We start from the raw sequence: 16,613 nt of genomic DNA, 5'->3' as shown, positions 1-16,613 counted from the left end.
GTCTGTCTTCACATGACACCACTAGCAGTGTCTCTCTTCTGTTTAAAGGACGCCTGTCATATTGGATCAGGGGCCCACACTAACAATCTCCTCTCAACATGCTTGCATCCGCAAAGACCCTATTTCCAAACAAGTCAGATTTACAGGTGCTAGGGGTTTTAAGATTTCAGGCTTTCGGAGGATACCGATCAGCCCATAGTGGTGTATAAACCTGCTGCTTTTAAAGGGCGCATGCTCTTTGTCAGCCATCGCTCATCATAAACCCCACTGGGCCAAAGCTCAGTGTAATTAGGGAGGTTACATTTACCGTCCTAAGTGATAACTTCAAATTCACATTATTTATTATGCATTGGATATTGGCCAAGAGACACATAGGTCCACACATCTTGTTTTTTTGCTTTTTTCTTTCTCTTACTCCTACGTGAGTATTTCAAGACATGGGCATCTCATTATCCACATCATTCCACATCACACTCAGCACTGCTAATGTGCCAGGCAGTGTTCTAGGAGCTGGGGGACCGGGAGCCAGCACTGGAGGAGCTCCTGCTTCACGGGGCTTGAGGTCAGCTGCAGGGACGACCCTGGCCACTCTAAAGGGAAAGTGGAGGGAACTCCGCCCTGCTCCTCACCAGACCTGGACCACGGATCAACCACCTGACTTCTCTGAGTCCCAGTGTGCTTATCTGTTCCGAGGGGATAGCATTAGTAAGCATTTCATAGCGTTTTGGGAAGGATTGACTAAATAAACCCACATCTAAAACAAGTCCAGATGAACGGTCAGTGGTCTCCAAGTGCTGGTAGAGAGGTCTACCCTCACCTGGGGACAGGAAACCCTCCCTGCAGACATCAGGGGAGCTGAGGCCTTGAGGCACTGCTGGGAAAGATGGCAGAGGGGGGACCTGACTCTTTGGGACACCTGCTTGTGGAGACGAAGTGAAGCTGACCTCCTTCTCAGTCATGCTTTCCAGAGTTTTGTCTGAGCCTCCCGCGTGCTCCCTCTCCTTAGCCAGCACGGCCTCTTGCCGCGTGATTGAAGATTTCCAGAACGTACTGGACTTCTCCACCCTAGGAATTCCACCATTTTGAAGACCGGCCCCCAGTGGGACTATTTCATCTTCAAGACTGTGATGTTCACACGCATCAGTGCTGGGTTAGACTTCATCTCGGGAGCCCCATCTTGCTGGGATATATCTGAGGACACCCCCCGAGGAGCCACAAATATTTCCTACCTGATCATAGCCCTGCGGTGACTTTAGGCCAGGGCTCTGTGATCTTTTCCCCTAAAGGGCCAGAGAGTACATTTTAGGCTTGCCAGTCCTACGGTCTTTGTCACAACTGCTCAGATCCACTGTGGCAGTTCAGAGACAGCCAGAGGCAGTGAGGAAATGAATGGGCAGACTGTGTTCCAATAAAACTTTATTCATACAAACATTCATCAGGCAAGATTTTCCTGTGGGCTGTAGTGTGGCTCCTGCCACCTTGGACTCTAATGTTAAGTTGTTATCCACTCTGGGGCCACTGCGGATTCGTGCCTCAGTTCAACACAGTAAAAACTAAACTCCCCTTCCCACTAAAGTTAGCTCCTTCCCTGGTTCTCCCTGCACAGGGCAGTGATAACTGTGATTTCCAGCTCATACACAGGAGAACATGTGAGGCTGAATATCTGATACACCCTTTCTGCTCACTGCCACGGAGCTCACACCTGTGGGCTTCAGGCTCCACAGCTGTCCTGGCTTTCGTCAGCTGTGTTTGCATTCTTGGCTTGGGGGCTGACTGATCTGCCTTCAGCTTTTATCTCCAGCTCATCCTTGACACGGCGTTTGGGTTAATCATTCCTAAAATTTGCTTTTATGAACACTGTCCTCTCTAGTCTTTAAAATCTACCCAAATCTACGAAACCTCAATCTGCCTTTCTCCTTGTCTCATTCTCTACACGACCCACTAACGCTATTTTCTTTTTTGTTTGTTTGTTTTTTTTTTGAATTATTCTATTGAGATATAAATGATATGTAAAAAGCTATAGATATTTAATACATACAAGTCTGTGAGTTTTGGGATCAATACACAACCTGTGAAACCGTCACCACCAACAAGGCCAGAGGCAGCTCCATCACCCTGTGGTTTCCTTTATTAATTTCATCCTTAGTATTGCATGTGTGTGTGTGTGTGTGTGTGTGTGTGTGTGTGTGTGTGTGTGAAATGAGATCACTGAACATAAGGTCCACCGTCTTAGCAAATCTGAAGTTGAATAGTAGAGCCCTGGGATGTATTCCTCTTGCAGAACCAAACCTTTGTACCGTTTGACCCTCACCTCTCCATTTTGCCCTCGCCACAAACCCTGGCAACCATCGTTCTACGCTCTGTTCCACATGGAAGCTTTCTGCATCTGAATGCTTATATCACCGTTTGGGGTTCTTAACTTGCATACTAAGTTTTTCGTTTCTTCCATTCATTGTGCAGGTGTTTTTGCAGTCTTGAGGTGAGATGTTTCATCTGTATGTGTATCTATATGTGAGCCACAGAACCATTTTAATGGCCTATCATGCGAAGGTCAGTTTTCAATAAAGTATAATATACTGCCGAAAATTGATGGCTTGAAGATATTTTTAAAGCACTCTTGCCTATAAAGGGAAAGCAACAAAACTTGCTCCCTCTTGAAGTGGAACAGAGCTTCCAAGACGCCTCTTTGGCATCGCCCCTGCGTGGCCCTGAAGGAGATGCTGGTTCTGACTTACAGGAAAACTCAAGTGGTTGAATATATACTCGGTATAATAAAAATAATAAACAAGTAAGCACCAAACTATGTGGTCTCAGTTTGTGGGTGCCCCTGAAGTGAACAGTATCTGTGTTTATTTCTTGTTCTTTACACGTGTGACCTGTCTCTCTGTGGGGCTGGGGATTATGTTTGGTACAAATCCCTGACGGGCCTCTGCACGTGAAGAAGCCCAGCTCAAAAGCACAGTCACAGCAGCATCTGGACGTTCGAGCACTTCCGTAAGTGATGCAACGCTCTCACGGCACAAGCTGGTCACGTGTGCCAGCCCAGCCCCAGCCCGGTGGAGACTTCCTCAGATGCTGGCTGTTAAGTTCCCTGACATACGAAGAAAGAAATAAAAAAACTCAAGAAAAACCCACGATGTTTCAAAAGTTCGCCCTCTCCTTCTCTGCCTTCTGTTTCTCTTCTAAGAAATTGTATATGGTGGCAGGGGAGGGTGTAGCTCAGTTGCAGAGCACATGTTTAGCATGCGTGAGGTCCTGGGTTCAGTCCCCAGCCCCTCCATTAAAAAATAAATAAATAAATAAATAAACCTAATCAACTAACCCTCCCAAAAATAAAAAGAAAAAAAGAAATGGACTATGGTACACTGTCACATGTTAAGATTCAGAGACATCACTTGAGTTAATCTCCCAATTTTAATCTACTTTCCTGCTAACTGCTGACCCACACACCCACACCCGTGTGCATTGGTTGCAATACTTTCATGATTCTTCATTGTCTCCCCATAATGTGGAAGAAGAGGGAACAGAACTCATCTCATTTGGATACCAGTCTACAATGTGCCAATGCTTTTCCCATGCGAGTGAGAACACAAGACCAAAACGTCCTTCCTTTCCCCTGGAAGACGTCTCTTAGACATACACACTCCCAGTCTGCTCTGCAGGCAGACCAAAGAGGAAGAGCTGGACTAGGACGTGACATTGGGCTTCCTGGGGCAGCTGATCTGGGGAAGGAGAAACTCTCGTCTGGGCTACAACAGTGTGGACGCTTGCCACCTCTGAAGTGGGCCAGTTGGGAAGGACCAGGAAAGTGTGGATCTATTACTGCTGAAGGGAGTCCGCCATTGACTAGAAACAGAAAGACCTTTTCTTTGATCCCAGGTAGGTCATTCTAGCCATCCAAACTGTGGTGACAAGTAAACGGCTAATTGCTGTTTCTGCCCGGAAATGACCTTTGAAGGGAGCCAGAACCATCCAAAATCAATAAGTCACTGCCAGAAATGTCACCCATTTTTATTTGCATTTCACGTATCAATGATAAAAGTGCTATTATGGTAAGAGAGATCTGAAGAGATCTCATATTCGGGCTCTGGTACCAACGTATTCTCGCACTGAAAGATGATACTGTGGATGCCAGTTAATTCGTGGGTACAGGTATGGCTGTACCTGTCAGGTGAGGCACCTGACAGCCCTCATGTACTGCAGGTGTCTAATGAGTGTCCTTTGGGCAGTGGTCACAGCCCTTATTTGCATTAGGTTGTCGCAGTGACTCTGACACTCAGGTTTTTGACAGCCAATTGACTTTTTTCCCTCCAGTTGGTTTGGTTATAAAGTGAGGTGTAGCATATTAATGACTGACATTCATGTCAGAAGATTAAATTGAATGCACTGCATTGAAATCCATATTGGCTATTAAGATGTAGACATAAGAACATTAAAAAGAGAGAGAGAAGCCACAGACTGTTAACACTGATGGCCCATCTCAACCAGCGCTCCCCCTTCTATAGTAACAGAATATTTGATTTATGATCTGCCGATCAACCCTCCCCCATCCCCGAGCGTTGTCTTCACGTTGTTCTGCTCTTCATTGTTTTGCTTTTTGTTACTGTATGCTTTTCTCACAGCCCTACTCCATCCTTACATGAGAAGATGCTTTTATAGACACAACATTGTAAACTGACTCTAACTCAATAAAATAAAATTAAAAAAATTTTTTTAATTTAAAAAAAGAAAATGCTTTTTTATAAATAAGGGAGAGCTTATTCTCATTGAAGATAAGCTTTGTTCACTCAGAAGATGCCAGATTCCTTGTATACTAAATCAAGATCCTCACCAGGGTACCTAACTGAGGCTGACCGGGAAGGATGTTCAAAGAATGGAGAATTCTTTGCAGTGAATATCACCCCCAAACCTTGGAAGTATCAATGGTCTACCCTAAACGCTGGCTGTGAACTAGGAAAAGCCCATCTCGAAGGTGCTCTGGGCCAGCTGAAGAAAATGACTGTACGTCAGACTGATGTGCCACACATGTGTGTGCAGAACTGATTTATTATTGAGAATGGCGAATAAACAGATTAGAGAAGAGTAGCCTTTCGTTGGCACCTCTCCCGCATCCCTAGCACCCCCACCTTCCAGTTAAGTGGTGCTGTTCCTTCTCATCTCTTAATGGCGCTGCTCTTTGGGGGGTCGGAGAGAATTGAGGGAGGGCCGTTTGCTTCACTCCATCAAGGGCTCAGATGTTAACTCCATGCAGAAACAGCCTCACACACACCTAGAATCACGTTTGGCTGCACGTCTGAATGTCCTGTGCTTTAGCCAAGTCGACGAGTAAAATCAACCATCACACCTCCGGACCCAAATCCCCAGCTCCTTTAAAGATGTTTTCATAGTTGAACGAGACGGGGATGTCGCCTCCTCTCTTGGAATATGTTAAGCGTCTAGGAAGATGAATGATGACTCACATGCACAGTGTGGACTGTGGGTAACGGCGTGCATGGGATTAATGAGATACGGGGTCTCAACCAGCCAGTTTGTAATGGGCGTTCACAGCATGTTGCGCGCGAAGGGCCCGCGAGTCCTTCGGATATAATTTGCCTCTCCAAAGGCAAAAAGGACACACCCGGGTGTCCACGCGCCCCCAGCGTGAAGACTTCTCTCCAAAAGAGCCTTGGACATATCCAAAAACCTCCGTGAGCCAAGCACTGTTGAGATGATGCTTCACACCCTTCTTCTTCTGGGAGTAAATACTGGAGGGCAAGAAATGTGCCTGCTGCTGAAGTGCCTGCCCCGTTTCACAGGATGAGCCCTCCATGCTCCAAGAGAAGGATGGGTCCAGTGTGGGTGGAAACGTGCTTCAGCTCTCCCGTACGGAAGGTCATCGCTTGCAGGTAAGAAAGATCTTTCACGGAGAAACACGCGTGCACACATGCACACACACGTGCATACACACAGAGCAACCAAAAAATGAGAAGGGAAGGGAGAGAGATGAGTTGAAAAGCCATGTACCCCCGGGACTTCTACTGTTCGTAGGCAATTTTCATGTCAATGGGAAAATAGAAAATGTGAATAAGAGCTTGTTTTTCAAACCTGAGGGAAGATTCTATCTTTACCCCTAGATTCCAGTGAATTCTGTGAGAGCTGTCAATTTAGGTCGGCTTCTTAAGTGAGACTCCGAGCTCACCTCTCCTCGGAGCGGGGCTGGCTCGCTGTCACAGACATAATGGAATCTCTGCTCCTCTCGCCGCATCTCGAAGCTGTAGACACCCATAGCTTTACTATTTTTAAGTTAGAATGGTTACCCCAAACTCAAGCCCCTTTCTGTAGATAAAGTAACTCCTCAGTTCCCTCTTGACGATTTCCTTTCCCGTCGGTGCAGCTGATTAAGAAGACCCCACGGGGCTGTACTAATTTAAATGACTTCTTTAGTGCAAAGGTGGTATTGTCTGCGTCCTTCCTTTCCATCACTGCAACAGTTTCTAAATTTGACTTCTCCCTGAGCCTCTACGGGCCCCCAGCCAGATTTGAGGCCATGACTTCACGCACTTCTGTGCGGTGTAAACAGCCACCTTTGCCTCTCAAGATGCCCCACCCAACTGCTTTCTTGGAATGGAAGTTCGCTTTTTGTTTTACGACCTAGGATTAGCGCAACACTTTGATGGGGTTCTGTGTCTGTGTGCACCTTTGTCACATGTTCCTGAGGGGTCTGTCTTACATGCAAGGGTCCCGAGGTTGATCTTGACAATGTATTTTGAATAATGGCTCTCACGGCCCCTCCATTATTTCAGATAAATGCTATTGACTATAATAAAATGGAATTCTGAAAGAAAGCCTCAGTGTGGCAGACACTGGCCAGACTTCAAAATAAATACCTTAAATATTGTACTCAACCACAAGGTTATTTATTATTTGAATTAATTTTACATGATTTAGTGGCATGATTCCTGTTCATATCAGACAGTAGTCCCAATGACATCACAGCACACATACTGCTTTGCACTCACCATAGCGGTGCGCCCGACAACAGCTCTCAGGGGGGCGCTGTCCACTGGGCTCCGGGTGCTTGGAAGGGGGGTGATCTGTACAAAGGGATTTCTGGGCTCCTTTCCTTCTTTTTTTTAAAGTGAAGTATAGTTGATTTACAATGTTGTGTTAGTTTCAGGTGTACAGTGAAGTGATTCAGTTTTATACATATGTGCATATATGTACATACATATTCTTTTTCAGATTTTTTTCTATTATAGTTTATTACAGGTTATTGAATGTAGTTCCCTGTGCTGTATGGTGGGACCTTGCTGTTTATCTATTTTATATATAGTAGTGTGTACCTGCTAATCCCAAACTCCTCATTTATCTCTCCACTCCCCTCTTCGTCCTTGGTGACTAGAAGTTTGTTTCTTATGCATGCGAGTCTGTTTCTGTTTTATAAATAAGTTTATTTGTGTCTGTTTTTTATATTCCACATATAAGTGATAGCATATGATATTTTTCTTCCTCTGTCTGACTTACTTCTCTTAGTCTGATCATCTCTAGGTCCATCCATGTTGCTGCAAATGGCATGATTTCATTCTTTTTTATGCCTGAGTAGTATTCCATTTCATATATATACATATACATACACCACATTGTCCTTGTCCATTTGTCTGTCGATGGACACTTAGGTTGCTTCCTTGTCTTGGCGATTCTGATTCTTCTTTATAAGTCCTCAGCATCCTTGAGATTTCTCCCTCTAGTGTAAGCAACTGCTCTACCTGTTATGAATTTGTTTCCCTTTTTCCTTTGCAACCTCACCTCTATGGATATTGTGGACTTGGTGGTGAGGTGGGCAGAGGAGGTGCTGTTTCATTGCTCAGTATTGTAGAAAAGGCCACCATTGTCTTTAAATAAACTGTGTAGCCACTGCAGAGTAATGGAGCTGACTTGCTGGTCCCATCAGGACAGCCACACTGTGCTGCCATAAACTTCTCCCTGAGTCTGCTGTGGCTGCTAAAATACGTCTCTAGTCAGAGATGTTTCCAGTCATTTCCAAGGCAAATCCCTTCACTTCTCATTACACTTCCTTTAACACCATAAACTAAATGATTTGGCTTTAGCGCTGATCACATTTAATAAACAGGTATCAAAATTTTTATTGTTTCCAAAAATTAAACCCTCCCTCGCAGTCTGATGATTTCATCACTCGGAATATTCAAGAGCTTGCTCCCTCGAGAATTCTCAAAAGCTGAGGTCCAAGAATGTTTTCAAGAAAAGGACAATTGAATGAAATCATGGCCTTTCTGGGGATCATGGGACCACTGACCGACTAGGCTGAAAGCTCTGTCTGATGTTTGTATTGAAAAGGACATTCTACCTGGCACCGGTGCACCCGGAGGTGAGTGAGGAAAATGGGCCACGACCTGCGCTGGAGCAGGGCCAGGACGATGTCCCCAGGCTCCTTTGGATCTTGGGGAGCTCTGCTGTGACTTGATGTGACTTTCTGCACCTGCCCCACTCACAGGCCGTTATAGACAGATTCAGGATCTGACTCGTGGCTCCTCCACGCTGTGTACAAATAAAATAAACAACAGATGCCCTCCCCAACCCCCCGGGGCCAGGGGGAAGTGTCCAGTTACCTTCTCGGGAGCCTCCCTCGGGCTGTTACAAAAATCAGCCATGCTTTCTCAGGGTATGAATGAAGTCCGCGTGGCTTACGCAGAAACGGATGCAGTGGACCTTGAGAAATCACCCGTCTTCTTCCTCTTCTGTTTTTCCTTTTGGCAGGATTTCACGGGAACTTGTGTTTATTTGTTGAGGACAGATCTTTGTGTTCATAGTTAATTGAAAAGGATAAGAAGGAGGAAGAGGTAGTTAAATCGGGCAGGAAAGGCTTCATTGACAAACGTGGGTGCGTCTAACATAAATTTCTGTGTGTGGACTTAGTGACCTTTCAGAATAAATCTCATCTCATAAGGGTTTTCAAAAACCTAATAATAATACAGCGAAGGTGCCGCCGGCCACCCGGGCTCCCAGCGGCAAGGCGATCGCCCCCGAAGCAGGTGGCCCGCGCCTGCCTTTGTAGTCCTTTCCCTGGATTTTCACACTTGTGTGAAGCCAGGGGACTGTATCCCATTTTAAAGACAAAACGATTCCAAGGAGCAGGTGGGAGGCCGGTCGGTATTCCTGGACTGTTGAATGAAGTTGAGACTCAACAAAATCTCCAAGACTCGCCTAAGATCTCAGGGCCCAGAGGGTCAGATAGGGCGTGGAACCTGGTCCTCTCGCTCGGAAGCCACGCGGTCTCCGTTCTCCGGAGAGAGAAGTTACCTGCCGGGCGTGTCACGTGGGACTTCCGGGGGTTCTGGTCTGCGCACAGAGGCACTGCGTCAAGGCCATGATGCGGCTCTCCTTTCAAACAGAACAACGTCCCTCCCAGTTGTCCCCTTGTGCGTAGATGGCGGCAAATTTCTGTTTGCCAAGCCTTCTATTGCCGCCCTTTCTGTGTTCCATTGAGATCATGCCCATGCAAAGTAAACACTCGTGGAGCAAAATGCCCCGGAGAGTATTTATCTAAGAGTATTGTTCCAGGATGTGCGCACAGATAAAGACTTTGTGTGATGAATGAGTGACCCCGGAGGCTAAATACCAAGAAGCTCCGTTGGGAGGCCAGCGTGTCCCGGCCGGGCCGAGGTCACTACGCGCGCCTCCCCGCCTCCCCCCGACATGCCTTTAAAAAGGGTCACCTTGCCAAGCTCTGACTCCGCAGGGCCAGGCTGCAGCTCAGGGAAAGAGCAGAGGAAACGTCCCAGGCCGTGGTCAGTTTGTGGAAATGTCAAGTTGGAAGGAGGCGGACTGCAACCGGCGGACGCAGGAGGGGCGGGTGGCCGCAGCCGCCTGCTGGAGGGGGCGCGGCTCTCAGACATCCCCTAGAGGCCACCCCGCGGAGGCGGGCCTGCGGCAGCCGGGAGGCTCTGGGACGAGCAAACGCTGGCAGCTGAGAAGCAAGAGGAAACAGACAAAGACACACATCACAGGACATCACTTGTAGGTGGAATCTTAAAAAAAAAAAAAAAAAAAAAAAAAAAAGACGTAAAGGAGCTTATTTGCAAACCAGAAATAGACTCACGGACAGAGAAAACAAACTATGGTTCCCCGGAACCTCTGTGGGAGAGACAGGAGAACCACTGGTATTTGGGAGCTCAGTGTAGCAGGTTCTGACATCGCCCTGTTTTCTGTACCTGCAGCAAACAAGACGCTCGGAGCCTGATTTGGAGTAAAACCTGAAGCAGGAAGCCCGCGAGTGTCTCTATGTATTTAATGATTATTGACTCTTTGAATTGGCTTTAAAATAAAAGCTTTCTGGATGAAATACAGCTTGGAGAGGCTGGCTAGGAAGTGTGGCTTGAACACGGTGCTGTTTCACATCCATCTCGCCCTCGTGCATCCGTGCTCCCGAGACCCTAATTTCCCATAAACAGATATCTGCGCTGCCAATTGTTTTACTACCGAAAACGCCGCGGATGTGACCTAATGGTCCGATGAACAGATTTTTCATAAACAGACCTGTTTGTTCACCAACTGCATATGAAGTAGCTGTGAGATGCCCGGGAAAAAAAGCACAGTTGGGCCAGAAAGCGAGGCTCACCGTTTTCCATAATAAGGACACAAAGCGCGGCGTTTTATTGATATGGGAGCACGTTTTACTGCTTTCTCTGATTTAACATCTTTACCAAGTGTGGTGGATTAGACTCCCCATTTCATTAAAGCGAGATTACTGGTGCTGTTTCATTATCAGTGTTCCGATTCTTGGGGAAAAATAATCTTCCACAAGGCTTTTTGTTACTTAATTATTACAGTGGGTAGCGATCATAAAATTTACCCGGGACTCTGGCAGGAGTGCACAGAAAGGATGGGCTTTACATATGAGGCATGGAGAAAGCAAAAGACCGTCTTTTTCTGTCCTTTATTAGATTGTCTGAGTGGGCGAAGACCTGTGGCTCCCATGCGATGTTAGAGATTTTCCATCGACCCCAGGCTGTGATGTCCACTACTCTCAGGGCAGATGGGTACCCAAGAAATGCCCATTTCAGAAATGGAAAGATGGAGAACGTCAGTGTCAGTAACTCTCCTGGGGGAGAGAAAATGCGTGAATTAAAAAGCGGAGAGGAGAACTTGAGACTCGGACTTTCTCACTGACTCCCCCACTCAAGACTTTTAAAAAAATGTCAGTGGGTTACTACCAAAGTTTTTACTAATGGACGCCACATAAAATCTTTTCAGTCTCTCTTCTTGTGTCACAGACCAAGAAACCCCTTTGTTGGTCTCCCTGAATGTTCTGTTCCACATGGACGCTTCCAGTAGGTGAACCCTCACCAGCAGCCGCCGACGCCAGCTGGTCCGGGCCACCCACATGGCCATGGGCACAGCTGTCAGGGGACTGAGGGCACCTGCCCCTGACTCACCTTGTCCCTTCCTCTGTCTATGCTGTGACAGAGGACACTTACCCAGCAGCCAGAAACTGTGGGAGAGGCTTTACAAAAGCACAGAGTCCCCCTGGGGGAGCTGCGGGAGGAAAGCATCACACGTAAAACGCTAGATCAGCCATGCCCGCCCGGAGAGGGCGCTGCCCTGGCCGGCTGCGGTTTCCATCTCGGTGTAGAATAGGGACACGGACACCGCTGTCTCATCTCCTCCAGTCCGCAGGGTCTCAAAGGTGAGCTTTAGGACGTTGAGCCCAAGTTGGTGGCCAGACTCTCTGATTCGGTTGAGGGGACCTGACCCAGATTAACACCTTCCAGATGACTGAGATGTGCAACTGAGGTTGAGAGCCCACTGCTCCAGTCCCTGGGATGGAAACGGTTTGTCCCCTAAGTCACAGAGAACACAGAAGCCCAGAGAGGTTTAGTCCTTTGTTCCGAGTTGCACAACTTGGTGTTGGAGCTGTGGTCACAACCCCAGGTTTTCTGAGCCCAAAGTCAATGCCCTGGCCGAGTGTTAGGGTCACCCGGGAACAGGTCCTAAGGACTGACGCTTGGACCTCATCTAACTTCAAGCATCCTTATTTTCAAAGTTCTCCAGATGAATATAAGGTGAAAACTGGATTTGGAAACAATTTTACTCACCTGAACAGGACCACCTATATTCCAGATTTCCTGGGGGATGTGTTAAGGACACGGATTCTTAAATACCGCCCCAGATCTCACCCATCAGGACAGATGGGATGGAAGCCACAGATCTGGATTTAAAAGCTAGAGAGAGCCTTTCTGGCCATTTCTGTACACACAGAACTTGAGAACCAGTGTCCTGCCTCAGGCCTCCGGCTGTTTCCTTGTGGGTAGATTTCTGCGCGTTTCTCCCTCCCCCCCCACCACCTCCCCGCTCTCATCATTCCCTTTATTTCATACTTTTTTCTTCCTCACTATTTCCTCTTTTGGCTCTTATTGTAATAATTCCAACAATAATTTCTAAATTACAGGTTTTTTTGTGGCCTGCAAGTATTTTTTTCAGTCAATAGCGGTATATAAAAAAAGATTTCTCACTCTCTGTCTCTTTCTCTCTCTCTCTCTCTCTCATACACACACACATCTTTTGTAGTTGGTCTGTTGGTCTGTGTATTAAAAGAAAATGAATCTAGCTTCTTAGGAGAAACTTACTTTTAGTCTGAAGACTTTTAGCAGAAAACCATACATGAAACTCATCTTCTAGCCAAAATACAAGAAGGCCTTGTCCTTTCCCCGGCGAGCAGAATCATGTAGGTGTTTGAAATTCATTTTTAATTTAACCTAGTTTCAGCCTTCCCTTTCTTGCCAGTTAGGGCGAAATGGTAAGGTAAGCTTTTATTCACATTGCCTAGATTCGCTGATACGGATAAGGGAGAAAGAGAGGGCACAGAATAGGGACAGAAGGGCTAAAAGAAGAAGAAAACGGAGAAGACGAAGGACAGACTGAAGGTGATACGGCAGTTACTAGAGGGGACGGAGTGGTGGGACGTCGGGAAAGAAGGGAGATGGAAGAGGAGGCGGGCAAAGAGAAGAAACTGGCCCGGGGAGGAAGAACCACATGGCATTTTTCAGAGTTTAACAAGTTCTTTCTTACTTGATCCTCAGACAGCACCGCAAGAGAAGCCAAGTAAGAGTCAACAACCTCGTGCAGAAGAGAACCCTGAGGTCCCAGAGGTCGAGACCTCCCTCTGGCTCCCTGGCCGGGAGGTTTTCTGAGGGTTCTTTCAGTTTTGCTTTCTGTTCCAGCCGCCTCGCAAAAAGTGCCCAGGGACACCGCGGCTTCCTTCCAGGCTGCAGGTCCCGAAGGTGATGGGTGGCGGGTGTGAGCTTGGAGCAGAGCCAGGGCCCCGGGCCCCACTGGGACCTTCTGCTTGATGGTCTGTCCCTGAGTTGTCACCTCAGGGACATCCCACCTCTGACAACAAGGCAAACACAGTTTGGGGTTTTTAGTTTCCTTCTCTTGCCTAACTTGGGCCAAAGCTCAAGTTCCAATCAGATGTGAAGGCTTAGTTTCAGGGCGACTGAAATTTCCTTCCTGGGTTGTTAGCTGATCCCGGGTGGCCAAGCCCTGAGGGTGTCCCGATGCCACCACTCCACCAGGTCCGTGCACTTTGGGGCCACACTGAGCCAGATGCCACAGTGGGACATTGGTGCGGTACAATTTATCATTTACCAACAAAATCTGCTTTTTCCTTTCCACGCTAGGAAGAAGAGGGGTTTTAAGTTCCCTGTCCCTTGTCTCCTCTCTGCTGCATGGAAACGCAGAGAGCACCTTCTGCTTCTGGTCAGTGTCACGGCCCACTCTCTGCAGTTGTCTGCTTCCTTGCACTTGGAAATGGATGTAGTTCTTTTGTAAATAAACTTGAAGACAGAAGCATGGAGTTCAGAGCTAAGGGTAGGTAGAGGTCGGGGAGATAAGATGGACATTAGTTGTAACTAAAGGGAACAGCAGACGCAAAGATTCCAAGTGGGGAGCTGGCTCAGAGCAAGGGTGCAGCTGAGTCGGGGGAAGAGGCAGGCTCAGAGCAGTTCGGGGGACAATAGGAAAAGCATACAAATAACTTGGACACACTCATCAAAGCCAGACACCTCACTGGGTCCAGGCAGGTGAGACACACAGGGGAGAGGCACCTGCCCACCTCCCCAGGTGGGCGATTTTCAAAGCTCCCACTCATCGTCCCCAGATCATTTTCTAGGCCTGTACCTTTTCTATGCTAAGGATGGTGCTTCACCGGAAAAAAAAAATCCCCCCAAGATTGTGCTGTTTTTCGCCACTTACCTCTAATGCATATTTTATGAACCAAAAGTCATGTCACCTGAGCAACACAGGAGCGAAAACAGGGGCACAAAAAAATCCTGCTGTGTGTGCAAGTCTTAGAAATCTGTTTTCCTGAACAAACAAGTCCGTTGAAAGAACAAAGTCTGAAAGTGAATCATAAACTTGTTTTGTTGGAGTAGAAACTGTTTTTTGAAAACATCTATGTTGGATTTGGGGGTACGGATGGGCCACGGAGGACCAGAAATTAACTGCAAACTTCCGAGAAGGGGAGAAACCAGCTGACAAGTCTGTTCTGTCTTTTCTTTTCAATTCAAAGGCAAAGATAACACAAATTTTCCAACACATTGAAAATGTTGTACACTGTTTAAGGCTTCAAGTAAACAGCTTTTGTTAACTCTCACATAATGAATTTAATAAGTGGAAACAGCATCCTTAATATCAAAGCTTTGTCAGAAGCCCAACATGAATTTTGAATTTGGCTTCACAGGAATTAACATAAGCAATCTGGTGAAGACGTATTTTTTAAAAAACTAAATCCTAAGCTTTATGAATTATTGAAAATTATGTAACTGAAAGAAATCCTCTGACTGGTCTTACTTTCTTTCCTGTAAGTTGGTATTGGTCTTTCAAATGGGCAGGTCAACTCTATTAAATGTGAAAGTCCAGAGACTTGACTTGGAGGCAGTCCTTTCAAACGTGTTCTTTTCAGAGCATTGACAGAGCTACCAGGGAGGCCCTGGACATTCGAATGGAATGTGTCAGGCTCGGTGCTCAGTACTTGGTTGGCCTCCCCGAAAACTACTTAAAACTACCTTGAACGTTATAACCTGGGGGTTAAAGCTGGTGTGCAGGGGGCGTCTGTGCATTCACACAGGGCACCTGGGAGACGCTTGTTCATTTGTAAAAGTTGGCCGACTTTGAAAATCTCCAAGAGGGCTCATTCGAGCAAAACTAAAATATCGACTCAAGCATTAGGCAAATTCCCCCAGAAACAAAACTGAGATTTTCCTGAGCTGTAAAATAAGTAGATTTATAATAACAATTTAAAAAAAATCCCCACTTTTGGATAATCCATAAAAACCAGAAGAATTTAGATTCTTTTGAGATCCCTGAACAAGCTCTGTTCATTTCTGTTTGCCTTGAATTGTGAAACTGACCAATAGTTCAGCTAGACTGAGTGAACAGAAGTATATAAAAGAATGAGCCCTCTTCTTGGAGCATCTGCTGCTTTTTCTTACTGATTTACAAAATCCTTGATCAGCGTGGCCTCCCTGTCACATGTGGAATTAAAGGTCAAGGCTGTGAAAATATGATCTCTGTCCTGTACACTCTGAGTTTTCAGACGAAGCTGTCCTACTGGTTTCTCATTTTGCCGTATTTATCAGCGTGAACACAGGCAAGTTGTTACTTTTGCCCTGTCCCAGTGTTCCAGCCGGCAGGTGGGCACGGCCGGGGCCCTGCTGAACCCTGGCTGCGCGCCCCGCCGCACCCTGGACGGGGCGGGCTCCCGGGCCCACAGTCCCTCGGAACACTGCTGAGGCGTGGCACCCATGCAGCTTTGTTTACAGGGCAATGGTCCTGGTTACACTCTGCCTGGAATCCAGGCTCTTTTCCCAGAAGTAATGCTTTTCCAAAGGGTAGATAAATAGCCCCTCCCATTATATGGAGAGTTAGGGCGATAACCCGAGAACAGCAGGCACACGCCCTGGGCGGCGCTGAGCATACACCCCTGCGCGCAGACCGGGCACGAGGGAGGCCGAGGGCGCGGGGGACACCGGAGGGGGCGGGACGCGGCCGCCCACCGCCCTGGCCGCAGCCGAGAGCGGTGCGGTACAGCTGCGGAGGCAGAAAGAGCAGGAGGCAGATGCTTCCCAGGCTCCAGAGTCTCACACAGGAGAGGGCAAGACAGGAAAGGAAAGGGAAAGGGAGCTGCCCGAGGGGCAGGCGGGCGAGAAGCCCCAGGCACGCTTCTCGGCTGTCGGGTCGAGGCGCGATGATGGGCTAGAGGCAGAGCAGCTAATAAAACACGATCTGTTTCCTTAGAACACAGTCCAGAGAAGGGGCTGGATGTGCAGACAGTGAGCACACGAGGCAGGCTTGCACCTCAGCGCAGGTAGGAGTGCAGGACGGAGCAGCCGACGGAACCCCGACTCTGCCCCGGGCTGCGGGCTGCAGGAGACCTGTGCCCAGGAGGCCAATCGGGGTTCTGTCGTGCAAGGTGGGAGACACTTTCTCACACGTAAATGCAAAAGATAAGTACGTTCCTGGCTTCAATGAACGAGAGGAGAACACACACCCTAGGTGCAGTGGGCCTCTAGGGGTGGCTGGAGTGAAGGTGTTACCTGGGGGAAGGATGGGGGATG

General features: G+C 47.5%; 1 long non-coding RNA gene across 2 annotated transcripts; it reads right to left on the bottom strand.

Moving 5' to 3' along the window:
* Nucleotides 1–4,924: 4,924 nt before the first annotated feature.
* LOC141579787 (uncharacterized) lies at nt 4,925–14,328 on the bottom strand. Of its 2 annotated transcripts, none has more exons than XR_012511772.1 (3): nt 14,251–14,328; nt 6,179–9,964; nt 4,925–5,896 (listed from the first exon to the last, which is right to left on the bottom strand). It is a non-coding gene; the product is annotated as an uncharacterized LOC141579787 (long non-coding RNA). The 2 variants fall into 2 exon arrangements; XR_012511771.1 differs by having other exon boundaries at nt 4,925–8,793; nt 9,714–9,964.
* Between the last annotated feature and the right edge of the window lie 2,285 nt (nt 14,329–16,613).

The sequence above is a fragment of the Camelus bactrianus genome, chromosome 14 (genome assembly GCF_048773025.1).
Source record: "Camelus bactrianus isolate YW-2024 breed Bactrian camel chromosome 14, ASM4877302v1, whole genome shotgun sequence".
NCBI classification, from domain to species: Eukaryota; Metazoa; Chordata; class Mammalia; order Artiodactyla; family Camelidae; genus Camelus; species Camelus bactrianus.
Note: the sequence above shows the minus strand (reverse complement) of the source record. Positions and strands in the feature narration are given on the sequence as shown.